At 46.0% G+C, this 14,968-nt stretch overlaps 1 protein-coding gene across 1 annotated transcript in view; it reads right to left on the bottom strand.

The window, feature by feature from the left end:
- LOC119848287 (ceramide synthase 2-like) overlaps window positions 1-8,954 on the bottom strand; it is a 115,118-nt gene extending 106,164 nt beyond the window's left edge. Inside the window, exon 1 of the mRNA XM_038383905.1 lies at window positions 8,889-8,954. The gene's annotated coding sequence lies outside the window, so the exon portion shown is untranslated. The remainder of the gene's footprint in view (window positions 1-8,888) is intronic.
- Between the last annotated feature and the right edge of the window lie 6,014 nt (window positions 8,955-14,968).

Genomic DNA, 14,968 nt, shown 5'->3' with positions numbered 1-14,968 from the left:
CCAGTTATCAAAGCTAGGCAGACAAGCCTATAATTCCCCATGTCCTCTGTTCTCCTTTTTAAAAATAGGTACTATGTTTGCTCTTCTCTAGTCCTCCGGGACCTCATCCATCCTCCATGTATTCTTGAAGATAATTACCATTGGTTCCGAGATTGCTCAGCTAGTTCTTAAAGTATCCTAGAGTGCATTTTGTGAGGACCTGTTCACTAGAATACATCTAACTTATCTAAATAGTTTCTAACACATTCCTTCCCTTTTCTGGCCTGCGTTCCTTCCCTCTTATTGTTATCTGCATTATACATCCTGTCACAATTAACTTTCTTAATGAAGAATGAAACAAAACAGGCATTAAACAACAGAGTCTTTTTGGAGTTGTCTGTTATTACTCTCCTTCTCTGCTACGTAGTGGACTACACCTTCCTTTGTCTTTCTCTTGCTCCTAATGTATTTATAGAACCTCATCTTGTTGCCTTTTTATGTCCTTTGCCAGGTGAAACTCATTCTGTGCTTTAGCCTTTCCGATTTTGTCCTTACACACTTTTGCTATTCTTTTGTGCTCCTCCTTCACAATCTGTCCACATTTACCCATTTGTCAGTTACACTGTAAGATGGGGAGACCAGTGTCAGACCTTACTACATTCAGCTGATGTTACAGAGAGCATGGAGCCCACTCTGTAAGGGGTGAACAGCAAGCAATGGATTCTAAACATGCAAGAAGAAAGTTAATTTTCTTTTGAATTACAGGTCGAGAGTAAACCTACAAGCCCAGGAAATATAGCCCTTAAAGCGAAATTCACACTGCAAGTGCTGTGATCTGAACAGTGCTGTGGTGCCTGTCTTCTGGAGGAGGGCACTGAGGCAGGTGATGTTCCAGTGGACCTTTGCTCCTGGGTGGGTTTAAGCCATTACTAAAATGAATGTACCTCATTCTTTGGAGTGGAATGTGAGCAAAGTGCAGATTCTTCCAGTTTCACAGGAGATGGAGATAAGCAAATCTGAAGTAGCTGAGCTCATGTTAAAAAGCAACACTGACTGGATGCATAACTAGAGAAGAAGTTCAGGAAGAGGTCATTCTTGAAAGGCCTTGCTCAAGAGAGGATTTCATCAGCACAGAGAGCTGGGAGAAAGCGATCCAGACTCATGGTCAAGTGTGTCACTCAATGATGATGCTTCCCTTTATCTTTAAGATATTCCCTGGCTACCTGCCTATGATCTGACTGCACCTGAGGCATCTGCAGAGAAATCCCCTAATACGGCCATATGGCAAAGTGAAATCCCTTGCTCAAAGGGAGGAAGTCAAGGACAAAATTATTTGTGAACTGCTTGTATACATGGGACAGGGAACTGCAGTAAACTTCAGAAAACTGGAGTTTGGCCAAAATTCTAGAGCATCTCCAGTTGTGTGTGTGTGTCAGTGCCTATATTTCAGGCTTTGGGAATAAGTATCCCAGACCCCTTCCCCAGCTGCTGTGCTGAGCACAGGTGCAACACTGCCACCCAGCTCCTACTCAACTGAGCACACAGTGAGGAGGACAGAGGCTCCAGCAGTGAGGATAGGCAGCAGCTTCCCAGCCAAGCCTCTTTTCTGGAGCTGCCATCTTGTACTCCAGAATCGAAGCTTTCTTTTATAAAAGAATAAAGTGAAGGCCCTGTCTGCATTTAATAGTGCTGTTTCAGCACACACTTCCAGCAATCACTGGAACTGAAGCCGTGCTGGCCATGGGTTAACTGTAAGTGCAGACACAGACAAATACAGCTCAGAACCAGTGAAGCTGCATGGACTGCTAGAACCGATTGCTGACATGGTATTGTTCCCAAGCTTAGACAACACCACAGGCTCTAGTCCCTATGGCCAAGAAGGTAACCTTCAAACTGTGAGCAAAGTCTACCTGAGAATTCAGGCAGCCTGGAACAATAGCTCGGAGAAGCAGTGACCTGCCCCAACCCATCTGAAAATTATCTGAAGTACCAACATCGTTACCTCTTTCACTGGTGGTCCTAGAAACAAGACAGGATCACATTACAGAGATCTGCACAATTTCCAGTGAGTAGCATCCCAAGTGGGCAGGGCCTAACAGAATACCGCTACACTCCCCTCACCCCCAATGCAGCCCCTGAGTGAAGAACAGTTAAGAGGGGATTCGTGGAGAGCTCTGCCTGAAACAGCCTAACTTGAGATCCTAGCCTTGCAAACTGAAACCATCACCCAAACCCACTTCTGGCTGCCACTACATGATGAAAACTACAAGCCCCCTTCAAAGATGACACAGTGCTATGCATGTCTTCCAAAAGACTATATCACTGCAGACCCCAATCTTTGGATAGGAGCCTGAACCACATAATCTGCAGCCCAACTTCTGCATCTCTGATTCTGATTTAACAATGATTGGGTCATTCAGGTTAGAGGAGGAGAATGCCATTTTTGCCCTTGAGTAAGAACCTACCATTTCACATGTAAATCCTGGCATCAGGTGAGGGCTCTTAGTCTCTTGTGCTTTGCTCTGAAACCTGCTCTAGGATAAACATTTTCTTCTAAGGGGAGCCGTTTTGGAATGAAATATAAAGATGCAAATAACTGAAAAGCTTGTAAACAGGGTGCCAGATCCTACAGAACCATGAAGCAAGCTTTTAACAGACTCCAGATTGCACACATATGTGGGGAGCAAAGTGTCTCCTCCAGATCTTACTGAGCAAGCAGTAGATCATAGACACAATGCAATAAATAGCAAAAACTGGAAATTCCAGTAAGGCCTTCTCTTCACTAGGCTTCTCTCCACTGTTACCTAGACATGCTAACTGCCTTGCCCAGACTAGGCTTTTGCCCTGTGTGAGCTAAGACACTGAGGGTCTGTCTACACAGCAGTCAGGAAGAGTGATTCCCAGTGTTACACACACTAGCTCTGCTCCAGCTAGCTGGCACAGGCTTGAGCTAGTCACCTGAGTTCGTACTCTGAGGGTCAGGTGTACATGAAGCGCCACCTATGTCGCTGTGGCCACACTGGTGTGTCATTTCTAGTGGGGATTTTTATTTATTTATTTTTTTTTTTACTTTTTCAATTTGATTCTGCCTACAAAGCAAAACACACATAAATCCTGCGACAGGATCTCTTGACTCAGACAATCACAGAAGAATGAGAAGAGAAAAGACCTACTAAAGTAGCCAGTTCACCTCCCAGACAATGCAGGGTTGCTCTCTATAATAGTGGAGAACTAGCTCTACTAGAGTTAAGGTTGAGAATCCCTTTCTGTTTAAAGGATAACGACTCTTACAGCTTGTCTACATTACCCACCGGATCGACGTGCAACGATCAATCAAGCAGGGGTCAATTTATCGCATCTAGTCTAGACATGATAAATTGACCGCCAAGCGCTCTCCCGTCAACTCCGGTACTCCACCAGAGCTAGTGGCGCAGGCAGAGTCAACAGGGGAGCACTAGCCGTCGACTTACCGCAGTGACGACACTGCGGTGAGTAGATCTAAGTATGTCGACTTCAGCTACATTATTCACGTAGCTGAAGTTTCATAGATACTAAGGTCAGAAGGGACCATTATGATCATCTAGTCTGACCTCCTGCACAATGCAGGCCACAGAATCTCACCCACCCTTTCCTGTGAAAAACTTCACCTATGTCTGAGCTATTGAAGTCCTCAAATCATGGTTTAATGACTTCAAGAAGCAGAGAATCCTCCAGCAAGAGACCTGTGCCCCATGCTACAGAGGAAAGCGAAAAACCTCCAGGGCCTCTTCCAATCTGCCCTAGAGGAAAATTCCTTCCCGACCCCAAATATGGCGATCAGCTAAACCCTGAGCATATGGGCAAGATTCACCAGCCAGATACTAAAGAAAATTCTTTCCTGGGTAATTCAGATCCCACCCCATCACAGGCCATTAGGCCTATTTACCATGACTATTTAAAGATCAATTAATTACCAAAATTGCGTTATCCCATCGTACCATCTCCTCCATAAGAGTTGAATCTTGCGTAACTTAGATTGATCCCCATCCCCAGTGTAGACCAGGCCTTAGTGCTCTAAAACCTGCACGCTTATCAGATTGCCTTGAAATTTGGTGTGATCCAAATTTGGGGTCATTTGACCAAGGGGTTTCTGAGATACACCCTCCACCTCTGCAATAAACAGCTTTCTAAAGGGATATTCTGGTAAAGATGTTTTGCTCAGATCTAGAGATCAAACAAACTATCATTCTGATCCAGACACAAGAGTCTCACTCACTTGAGGGTTGCCTGCAGAGAGTACGTGGCACCAGCTAGCCCTTTCAGGGAACAAAATTCAGAATGTTATTAGCATGAGTTTGGCTCTCCAGTTAGGCTCTTGAGTAAGGGTCATGCACTGAACAGATCACAGTTAGCATGTGCAGAGAGTGAGGCTAGAAGGATTTGTAGGTGGAAAGCTTTCACTGCAGATGAAGAGCTCAGGGGGATAAGCGGTGAGACTTTGCTGCCCAATTCACCCAGGCAGTGATGGTTAAGTCCCACCTTAGGCAAAAATCTGGGTGGCATATTGCTGAAATCTGTCACTATCGCATTTCTTTTGTATTATTTATTATTTTTATTTGGGGGGAATGTAATCAAATTATTTTTGTAAAAAGATTAGATGTGAATGCTTGCTAACAAGGGAGGGGCACTCTATGCCTCTAGAAGTAGGGGGAATAGGGATGAGGGGCCTTTTGGGCTGAGGTGGGGACATGGGCGCGAGAGGCAGAGGCACTTGTCAGACCCACATTTTTCCTTTCTATGGGGGTGTGCCATGATCTGGGGAGCCCTACCCCATGAAGGGAATCTGAGCACATCTTCCTGCCTTCCCATATGAGCTGGGACATGGGGGCATTGCCTCTCTAGGGATATCTGAGCCCCAATCCCAGCCCACCATGCATGTGCCAGGATTTGGGGCCCCCTGCCTATCTAGGCCCCTCCATGCCCCTCTTCATGTGAGCCAAGTTCTGGGGGACTTGCCTTTCGGGGGTCTCTAAGCTGCACTTCTTACCCCTCATGTGAGCTAGGATATGGGATGCCTTATTCCTCTAAGGGAGTCTGTCAAGTTTCCTTCCCCACTCTGAACTCTAGGGTACAGATGTGGGGACCTGCATGAAAGACCCCCTAAGCTTTTTCTTACCAGCTTAGGTTAAAAATTTCCCCAAGGTACAAACTTAGCCTTATCCTTGAACAGTATGCTGCCACCATCAAGTGTTTTAAACAAAGAACAGGGAAAGAGACTACTTGGAGATGTCTTCCCACAAAATATCCCCCCAACCCTACACCCCCTTTTCTGGGGAAGGCTTGATAAGAATCCTCACCAATTGGGACAAGTGAACAAAGACTCAAACCCTTGGATCTTAAGAACAATGAAAAATCAAGCAGGTTCTTAAAAGAAGAATTTTAATTAAAGAAAAGGTAAAAGAATCACCTCTGTAAAATCAGGATGGTAAATACCTTACAGGGTAATCAGATTCAAAACATAGAGAATCCCTCTAGGCAAAACCTTAAGTTACAAAAAGACACAAAAACAGGAATATACATTTCCTCTAGCACAGCTTATTTTACCAGCCATTAAACAAAAGGAAATCTAACACATGTTCTAGCTAGATTACTTACTAACTTTACAGGAGTTGGAAGGCTTGCATGTCTGATCTGTTCCTGGCAAAAGCATCACACAGACAGACAGAGCCCTTTGTTCCCCCTCCCCCCAGATTTGAAAGTATCTTGTCCCCTCATTGGTCATTTTGGGTCAGGTGCCAGCGAGGTTACCTTAGCTTCTTAATCCTTTACAGGTGAAAGGGTTTTGCCTCTGGTCAGGAGGGATTTTATAGCACTGTATACAGAAAGGTGGTTACCCTTCCCTTTATATTTATGACAGGGTCTGAGCCTATCTCCCTACCACCCACCCCCATGTCAGCCAGGATGGGGGGGAGCATAGAAGCGGCATACTCAGAGTTTGCACGAAGAACACACAGTGAGGAGCTGAGAACTGGCAGAATTCAGAAACTCTCCTACACTGGGGAGGGAGGAAGTGAACCCCCACTCACACATCTCAGCGCTAGGGTTTCAGGCTGTATTCAGCTCCACTGGTTAGTATATTTCAGCTGAGAACATCTTTTTGAGATAAATGGGCCACTTCACATCTCTCTGAGCCTGCTATGCTGCTCATGGATGAGTAGAACCCTCCATTCTTCCTCTAGTTTCATAAAATATTAGAGCAGAGCACCAGCTCTGCTCTCCTGCTGAGGTTGGGAAGCCCTTCCTATTTAAAGGATGACTATTCAAGACAATCTGTGTAAGCATGTAGATTTTAAAGCACTTACTTTAAAATCCATCTGCTTATACAGATTGGCTTGACATTTCATTTGCCTCATTGGAGCATAGGGTAGGGCTAGTGATCCAAATGTGGGGTCATTTGAGCAAGGGGTTCCCAAGACACAGCCCCCCGGGGGGAAAAACAGCATATCATTAAGTTCACAGATTCTAGCAACTTTGAAATTTGAAACCCACCCTTGACAGAAATCTGAGACTGAACTATAACATCTAGGGAAAATCTGCCTCTGTCAAGGTGTGGAGTGTTGGATTTTTTGTTTGGTTGGTTAGCATTTTTAAAAATGTAATGCAATTACAGCAGATAAGTAAGAAGCTCTCAAACTATTTTTGAAAAGAAAATAAATGACACATGCAAATGCTCACCAGGAAGATAGCGTAGGTGGGGAGAGGGAGAGAGGGGTTTGGGTCTGCAGTGGGAGATGGTGGTAGGGTGGGGAAGGGGATAAATGGGAATGGGTAGTAGGGGAAGGAAGAGGGGTTAGGGGTCAGGTACGGGAGAGTGGGCAGGGAGAGGACAGGAAGCGTTGGAGAATGTAAGAGGTAGCAGAGGAAGTTGCGGGGTGGGGGGGGGACTGTCAGCTCTGAATTCTCCCCTTCCGCGTGTGTGCTGGAATCTAAGGGAGCCCTCCCCCACTGCAGGGGTCTAAGCCTGTGTCCCTGCCCACTGTGTATTCTGGGATCTGGGGATGGGGGGACCCTGTTCCTTTTGGGCTGTCTGAGCCCCTCTCCTTGTCCCCCATGTGAGCTGGGATCTGGATGGGGGGCTGAAAGTACTGCAATTTTAAACATCTGAAATTCAGAAAATATATAAAGTAACCCTAGGGTGGAGGAGGGACTAGCCTAAGTGTGTGGGGAGAGGCCCGGTTTGGAGGAGGGGCAGACTGGGTGGACCTGGGCATGGCTGAGGAAGCCTGGCTGAAGCAGGGGCAGAAATCCCATCTGAAGGTCCCCGCTTGTTCAGGGAAAGCCCCTGGTGGGACGGACCGGTTTGTTTACCTGCCGTGTCCGCAGGTTCAGCCGATTGTGGCTCCCAGTGGCCACAGTTCGCCGCTCCAGGCCAATGCAAATAGAGGCTGACCCTCTCTCATCCCAGAGAGGCAGGAGTAGCAGCAAAGCAGTGGGAGCACCAGGATTGCCCTCCTCTTATCCCAGACAAGCCTGAGGCCCTTTTCCTTGGCCCCTAGGTGTGTGTGTGGGGGGGAAGCAACAGGGGTCCTCTCTTTCTCTGTAGAGGCAGAGTCAGCAACAGGGGGGGCCTTCCATTTCTGACTCACTGTGCTCTTCCTCTCCTGCCACATACAGAGATCTCCACTGGGGAGGGGTTGGCAGCGCACCCCCAAGTAGTGGATCACTGAGATACAGTACATGGGGCAACTCTGCCTCTCAGGGCAATTGACTCAAGCTCTCTGCAGCCTCAGGCAGACATTGCATCTGTGACACTCAAGACACATTTTAAAGATTTTCTGCCCTACCGGAGGGGCAATTTGTAAAGTGCACTAATGCACTGCACTCTAACTGCCTATATATGCTCTGCTGACACCTCGGAAAGTACCTACTCTGCTTTAATATTAACTCTTTGCTGTAGACAAGTCTTCAGTTACCCACAGAAGGGCAGAATCATTTGCCGTGGGGACGGGGGGGAGGTATTAAAGCACCAATGGTTTGGGGGTTTCAAATGGACCCAGGAGTTAATGGGATTTCAGCTGACCCACAATGATAGCAAGGAAGTGAGCTGTAGCTCACAAAAGCTTATGCTCAAATACATTTGTTAGTCTCTAAGGTGCCACAAGTCCTCCTTTTCTTTTTATAAATTTGTTAGTCTCTAAGGTGCCCCAAGTCCTCCTTTTCTTTTTGCAAATACGGACTAACACAGCTGCTACTCTGAAATGAGCGCAAGGTGGGCTAAGGAAGTGGTTCTCAACCAGGAGTACATGTACCCCTGGAGGTACGCAGAGGTCTTCCAGGGGGTACATCAACTCATCTAGATATTTGCCTAGTTTTACAGCAGGATACATAAAAGGCACTAGCAAAGTCAGTACAAAGTAACATTTCATACGATGACTTGTACTTACATTTCAGTAGAGCATATAAGGAATATTTATATTTCAACTGATGTTATAATTATTTGGCATAAATGAGAAAGTCAGCATTTTTTCAGTATTACTGTGCTGTGACCACTTCTGTATTTTTATGTCTGCTTTTATTAGCACTGCCAGCCGGGAGCCACCACTGCCCCCCAGCACTGTCCCCCATGCACACCCCATCCCAACTCCCCCAGAACCTGCCAGCCTCCATTGACTCCTCCCTGGGCATCGCGAGCCCTGAGGGCCCCCTCCTGCTCTCCTGCACCTATTGTCAAACATGAGCCTTGCCCCCTCTCCTCTGGGCACCGCTGGCCCTGAGCCCCTCTCCTTGGTCTCAAAGCTGCCCCCAGCCAGGCACCGCCAACAAAACTCAGCACCCAACTCGCCAGGGCACAGCCCGCTCCAACTCCCCACCGCCCCCTTGCCCCCAGGGCACTGCCCCTCCCAGCCCCCCCGCGCGACGGCGGCTCTCACCTGCTCCCCGCTGAGCCCCACCGCCCGCGGCTCCGGCAGGGCGGAGCGGCCGGCGGGGCGGGGCGGGGGCCGGGGCGCTGCGCTGGGGCCGGGCGGGCCCTGTGCGCGGCTTGCCCGCTGCCGGCAGCGGGCGAGTGGTGACGCTAGGGGCAGGCTACAGAGCCCCGCGGTCTGTTAGGAAGCGTGGGGGAGTCAGGGGCCCTGTGCCCTTGTGTCCTGTGATTCACAATCACCGGGACTCCCAGCCAGCCAGCAGAACGGCAGGTTTATTAGAGACGACAAGGATCACAATCCACCCCGAGTGGACAAGGATCCACCACCCAGGCGCGATCACGGCTCCTTAGTCAGGTCCTTTGTGTGGGGGAGAGAGCTTAGACCCCCACTCTGGGGCTCTTCCCTAGCCCACGCCAAACTGAAAGAAAAACCCTCCGGCGTCCCTTCCCCGCCAGCCCCTCCGCCAGCCTTTGTCCAGTTTCCCGGGCAAAGGTGTCAGCTGGCCCTAACCCCCTCCTGGCTCAGGGGACAGGCTCTCAGGTCTCCCATCCCCAGTGAAACTCCCCTGCCACATCCCCAGGCCAACACTCCCCCCTCCCTGCTGCGTCCCAAGCTCAGAGAACATTAAAATACAGCCAGCTCTCACGGGCTCCTTGCCCCCTCATATTAGCTTCCTGGGGGATCCAGCCCATCAGTTCCCTATGGGAGTCAAAGTCCGCTTTTCTGAAGTCCAGGGTCCATATTCTGCGGCTCTCCTTTCTTCCTTTTGTCAGGATCCTGAACTCGACCATCTCATGGTCACTGCTGCCTAGGTTGCCACCCACTTCTATTTTCCCTACCAATTCTTCCCTGTTTGTAAGCAGCAGGTCAAGAGGAGCACGGCCCCTAGTCACTTCCTCTAGCACTTGTACTAGGAAGTTGTCCCCAAAACTCTCCAAAAACTTCCTGGATTGCTGTATTGCTCTCCCAGCAGCGTGGGAGAAGTCCCCCATTAGAACCGGGGCTTGTGATGTGGAAACTTCAGTTAGTTGTTCAAAGAAAGCCTCGTCTACCTCATCCTTCTGATCCGGTGGTCTATAGCACACGCCCACCACGACATCACCCTTGTTGCTCTCGCCTCTAAACTTAACCCAAAGACTCTCAACAGGCTTTTCTCCTGTTTCAAACTGGAGCTCTGAGCAATCGTGCCGCTCTCTTACATAAAATGCAACTCGTCCACCTTTCCTCCTGTACCTGTCTTTCCTGAACAGTTTATACCCATCCATGACAGTGCTCCAGTCATGTGAACTGCCTCACCAAGTTTTTATTCCAGTCACGTCATAGTTCCTTGATTGTGCCAGGACTTCCAATTCTTCCTGTTTGTTTCCCAGGCTTCTTGTATTCATGTACATGCACCTAAGATAACTAGCCGATTGCCCTACCGTTGGAGAAAAATACAGTTCTCACTCTCAGGTTGGGTGCAGCAAGTCAGATACAGTTTATTATCTCAAGCAATTGTACAGAGGGAGAGAGTGCACTAGGACACAGGGTTTCCCCCACCTAGGCAGGTCTCTCCCAGATAAAAAATTTGAGCAAGTATTTAAACCTTTATTACAGACAATAATAAGCAACAACTGCATATTGTTTATACATATTCCTTCATGATATCTTATTTTTCTTACCATTTCTCTTATAGTCTGCATTCTATTCTTATCTAATACAAGGTCACAACAGCCTCTTTCACAGTTGTTTTCCACTCGCTTCTCACTATCCCCGCTTCTACAAATCTCGCATTATTAAAGCTAGAGTTAGCCTGACTCCTGCTCATTTCAGAGACCTGCATCCAAATTCCCGTTATCTATTTCCACACTCTCCCATTTTGTGCTTCCAGCACAACTATCAATTTTAAACTTCCATTTTCATTAAATTTTGTATTTCAAACTCTGCATCAAAGACTTCAACATTAGGGGTTTTAATTGGATACAATGACAATGCATGGTTAGTATGGACATGAAAGTATTATTATTACATCCTTTACAACAACGATAACATAACCCTAAACCAAATAACAACAATACAAGCAATAACATGCCCACAATAATACTATAATGGGGTTGTTGCACAGTTTTAGTCACAAAACATAATACATCATACTTACTACATAAGATAGACACTCTATAAGCGGTATGTATGGCATACTTTTCAACTTGATATATAAGTTGAAGCATATGAAGTTGCCCTTGTGACTCAGAGATTCAGAAAATTTCTGGTACGAGTGAAAGTAAATTTTGGAATTGATCAGGTATTAGGGTGATCCAGTTAAAGGGTATCTGAAACCTAAGGGCTGATTGAAAAATTCTATCCGCAGGCCTGCAGCAGTGGTGAGATAAAAATGAATATCTTGTAATATGTTGGCCTCAGTATGCACACAGCTATCATTAGCTTGGAAGAGTAGGTGTCCTGTCAGGGTAGTTCCTTGTCCCATACCCTCCCAACAAACATTGTCATGAACAGTGACAACTTCCCCTGGCTTCAGTTTACGTACACATTGAAGCTGTGGGGGTTCTAATGGCCAGAACGTCCATTAACTCCCTCTCCCTATCCAAATGTTGAGTGTTATTCTGGGAGCACTGACTAAAAATCTATTAGGCATACCAGGTAGTCTAAGTTCCCAAATGTCTCTGTGAATTACCCAGTCCACATGCATCCTCCCCACGGACCAGGCAGGATATGGTATGCGGGAGCCCACATCCCTCCAATCGGTCCGTATACTTGAAAGAAACGCTGCAAACGTTTGCACCTCCACCAAGAATATCTCCAAGTGTGTCTCCATGGCCACAGCTCAGATGATAATCATGAAGTGTCTGTAAGGGCAGTAGGCCAGGCCTGATGCTCGAGATCACTCCTAATGGCCATCAACTAGTCATTCAGGAAATCCTGAATTTCTGAGCAAGCTAGATCCCACTGCAATGCCTTTCCAGCCTCAGTGATATTCAGTACCATCTCTGTTAACAGCTTCTGGGTCATCGAACCAAGAGTGGAGATAACACGTAATTCACCCACTCCAGCTTGAACCTGGGTTAGTTGTGCTCCAGTTATAAGGCCAGTGACTTTTTCCAGTTGTCCTAATTTCTCTTCATGTTCTTGGTTTCTATAAATATTCCAAATTGCTGCTGCACTATTGGCCCAATCCCACAGGGATCCAGCTAAGTCCCTCTTCTTTCTAGAGGAAACCTTTGTTGTGTTAACCTAATGGCAGCCCCTCTTGAGCAATTTGGATATGTAGAGGTAATTTGAAAACTGGACAAGGGCAGTGTGAATTTTATAGTCCCTAATGTAGCATTAATCACAGTCCATCGATATCCTACTACATCTCTTTCTGGAACAGTACTATACCACATCTGTTGGCTAAACACTTTCATATACTTCCGAGAGGCATTAGCATTAATGGCATAAGGGGGGGGGTATATTGCAATATGGTACAGGTTAAATTATTAGTTACTGGAATAATTTCAGTACAGGTAACAACGAGGACCTCTTTCATCTAACATTTTACAGACTCCAGGAATGACCATCATATCCACTTCGCTATAGAACCCACTAATCTCAATTTCTGATTCTTGGGGTTCATCTGTAGTGATATCATATATTTCTATTTCCACTGATCCATTTGTTTTCCATTCAATTGTTCTCTCATATGAACTATTCTGAACCTTAAAAAAATAAATAAATCACTTAGATGTGAAGGTCTTGGCCAATAGGTTTCGTTAGAATATACAGTATCATTTGTATTGGAATATCTTACAGGAGTGGTGGCAAAGGTGGAGGGAATGGTGGGAGTAATGTTCGTGGCTGTAAGGCATTTTTGGTATTCATCATCCGGAAGACAATTAGGGAGGGCAGTGTATTCTGATGGTACTTGCCCATAAGCACAGATTCCAGCCCCTGGAATAAACCAACCCCACCACTTCACTCCACATTCCCAAGAATATATCCCACAACTCCTTCCCTGCCAATGTACAATGCTCCGTCTTCGCCACCAAGACCAATTCTCAATGTCTTTTGTAGTCAGGAAGCCTTGGATCTTGGTGGTTTCAGCAGAGTGGGCGTTCCTTCTTCTCTCTTGGAACAGTCGTGGTTTTGCATTATACAGGGGAGAGGTTACTAGCACATCATCCTGAAATGCTTTGATTTTTCTAGCAACATTCAAAGGCACAGTAGGTCTGTCTGTGGACAAGGGAGAGGTTACTAGCATTTCACCTTTTCCTTTTCTCCTGCTGTCCAGATGGAACAGCAGCATCAGGAGGAGAGATAGTGATCATCAGTTGGGGAGTCACCCCGAGGTGGAGGGGCTTTTTTGCAGTGAGAAGCATGGGTCCAGGTAGTCAGTCCTGGGCACTTCGCAGCAGTGTTGGTGGTTAGCAGGACTTGGTAAGGGTCTTTCCAGCGCGGAGTCAGGGCAGTCTTTTGCTGATGGACTTTTATGTAGACTGGGTTCTAGCGAGTGGCAGGGTTGCTCAGGATCCTTGGGTAGTGCTTCTTTCACCTGTGTATAAACAGATTTAACATATTTCATTAGTGCCTGACAGTGATTTGCAGATCTCACGGCTGTTTGGGCACATTCAAGCCCCCGTCTCTTTCTTGGCTCTCAGCCAAATCTTAGCTGTCCTTGGGCAGGCCAGCGTCTTATCTTTGGACCGAGCCTGCCAGCTACAGCGTTGAGTTAACTCATCCTCAGTTCTTCCCCCCCCCACTTTTTGGCTTCTTTTAACCTACAAAGGAACTTTCACTTTCCACTCATATACCTTTGTTAAAAAATGAACACATATATCTTGTCCATTATACAGCACTTTAATCTTATTGTTCGATGTAGGCCACTTACACCCTTCTAGTAAAATGACTTTATTACAGAGCTTTGGAGCAAGAAGCCAGGACAAGCACACCCCTTTTTGAGGAGTCCACTTGGTACAACCTCTGGTGTCCAATAGCTTTCCTCCCTCCCCAGCCCTCTGGCTAGAAATTTGAGGTAGCCAGAAGGATCACATATGCAGTATGGGGAGTGGGTTAACCTTTCATGTCCTTGCTTCCAAAGACTGTTGGTGTGCAAATTTTAACAATTTTTTCAATTAAAAGCTCTGACTTAAGCAAATGTATTAAACTTTAGTATATCACATTTTCCTGATATTATCCAAACACTTTGTATTCCAAGTTGAATAAAACAAGTATCTGCATTTTGATTTAACCCTTCTATTTAGTTTTAAACTAAACTGTCCTATGAAAAATTAAACACAGCAATTCTGGCCACAAGACAAACACCACAAAACATGACATCGAACACAGAACGTAATTCCTGTTGTGCCAGTAAATTCATGATATGTTGAATTGCTTTTCAGCTGGCATCAGTTTTCTCTGATTTTCTGAAAGACAAAAAGAACATAGATCTACCCCTTCTGGGCAGTCAGTCATTGCTTAAAATATTTCCTTTTTATACAAATACCCTTGTTAATTGCAGGCAAAATAGAGGAATTACCCATATTTTCTTGTATTTGTTTCATAGGCAGCCCAGGTTTCAGTGGCTTCTACCTTATCAGTTAGGTAATATACATTAAAACAGATGCTTTCCAGCTTGCTTTTGGATCCAAAGCTATCCACAGTTTAGAGACTCTTACTTATAAAGGACACAATAAACGTTACCAGACTTTTGATTGCCTTTTACTTTTAACTCCTACTTTCAAACACACAGCAATCTGAAAAGGAAGACACCACCTACTGTAGTCCCTTGGAGCCTAATTAGATATTAATTAAGTAGCACTGTATAATTGCATTCCTTTGGAAAAGGGTGCATTTTTTTCAAAATGGCTGCAAAGAAACCAAGAATTCTTTTTCTTTCTAGTATGTCACAAAGTTCAACTGCTTAATTCCCTCCAGCAACTACAGAGTTAACTTCGCACTTTCCTTTCTTAAATCACTTGCTTATCACCAAAAACGACACCCAGTCAACTCAGATTTTACCATTCCAAGTATTATTCCGGGATTTAAGCTTCCCATTCCTGTAATTATTTACTCCTTTTCTTTCACTGTGCCCTCCAAGTTTCCAACCTGTTTTC

This window comes from Dermochelys coriacea, chromosome 25 (assembly GCF_009764565.3).
Source record: "Dermochelys coriacea isolate rDerCor1 chromosome 25, rDerCor1.pri.v4, whole genome shotgun sequence".
Classification (NCBI taxonomy): domain Eukaryota; kingdom Metazoa; phylum Chordata; order Testudines; family Dermochelyidae; genus Dermochelys; species Dermochelys coriacea.
Note: the sequence above shows the minus strand (reverse complement) of the source record. Positions and strands in the feature narration are given on the sequence as shown.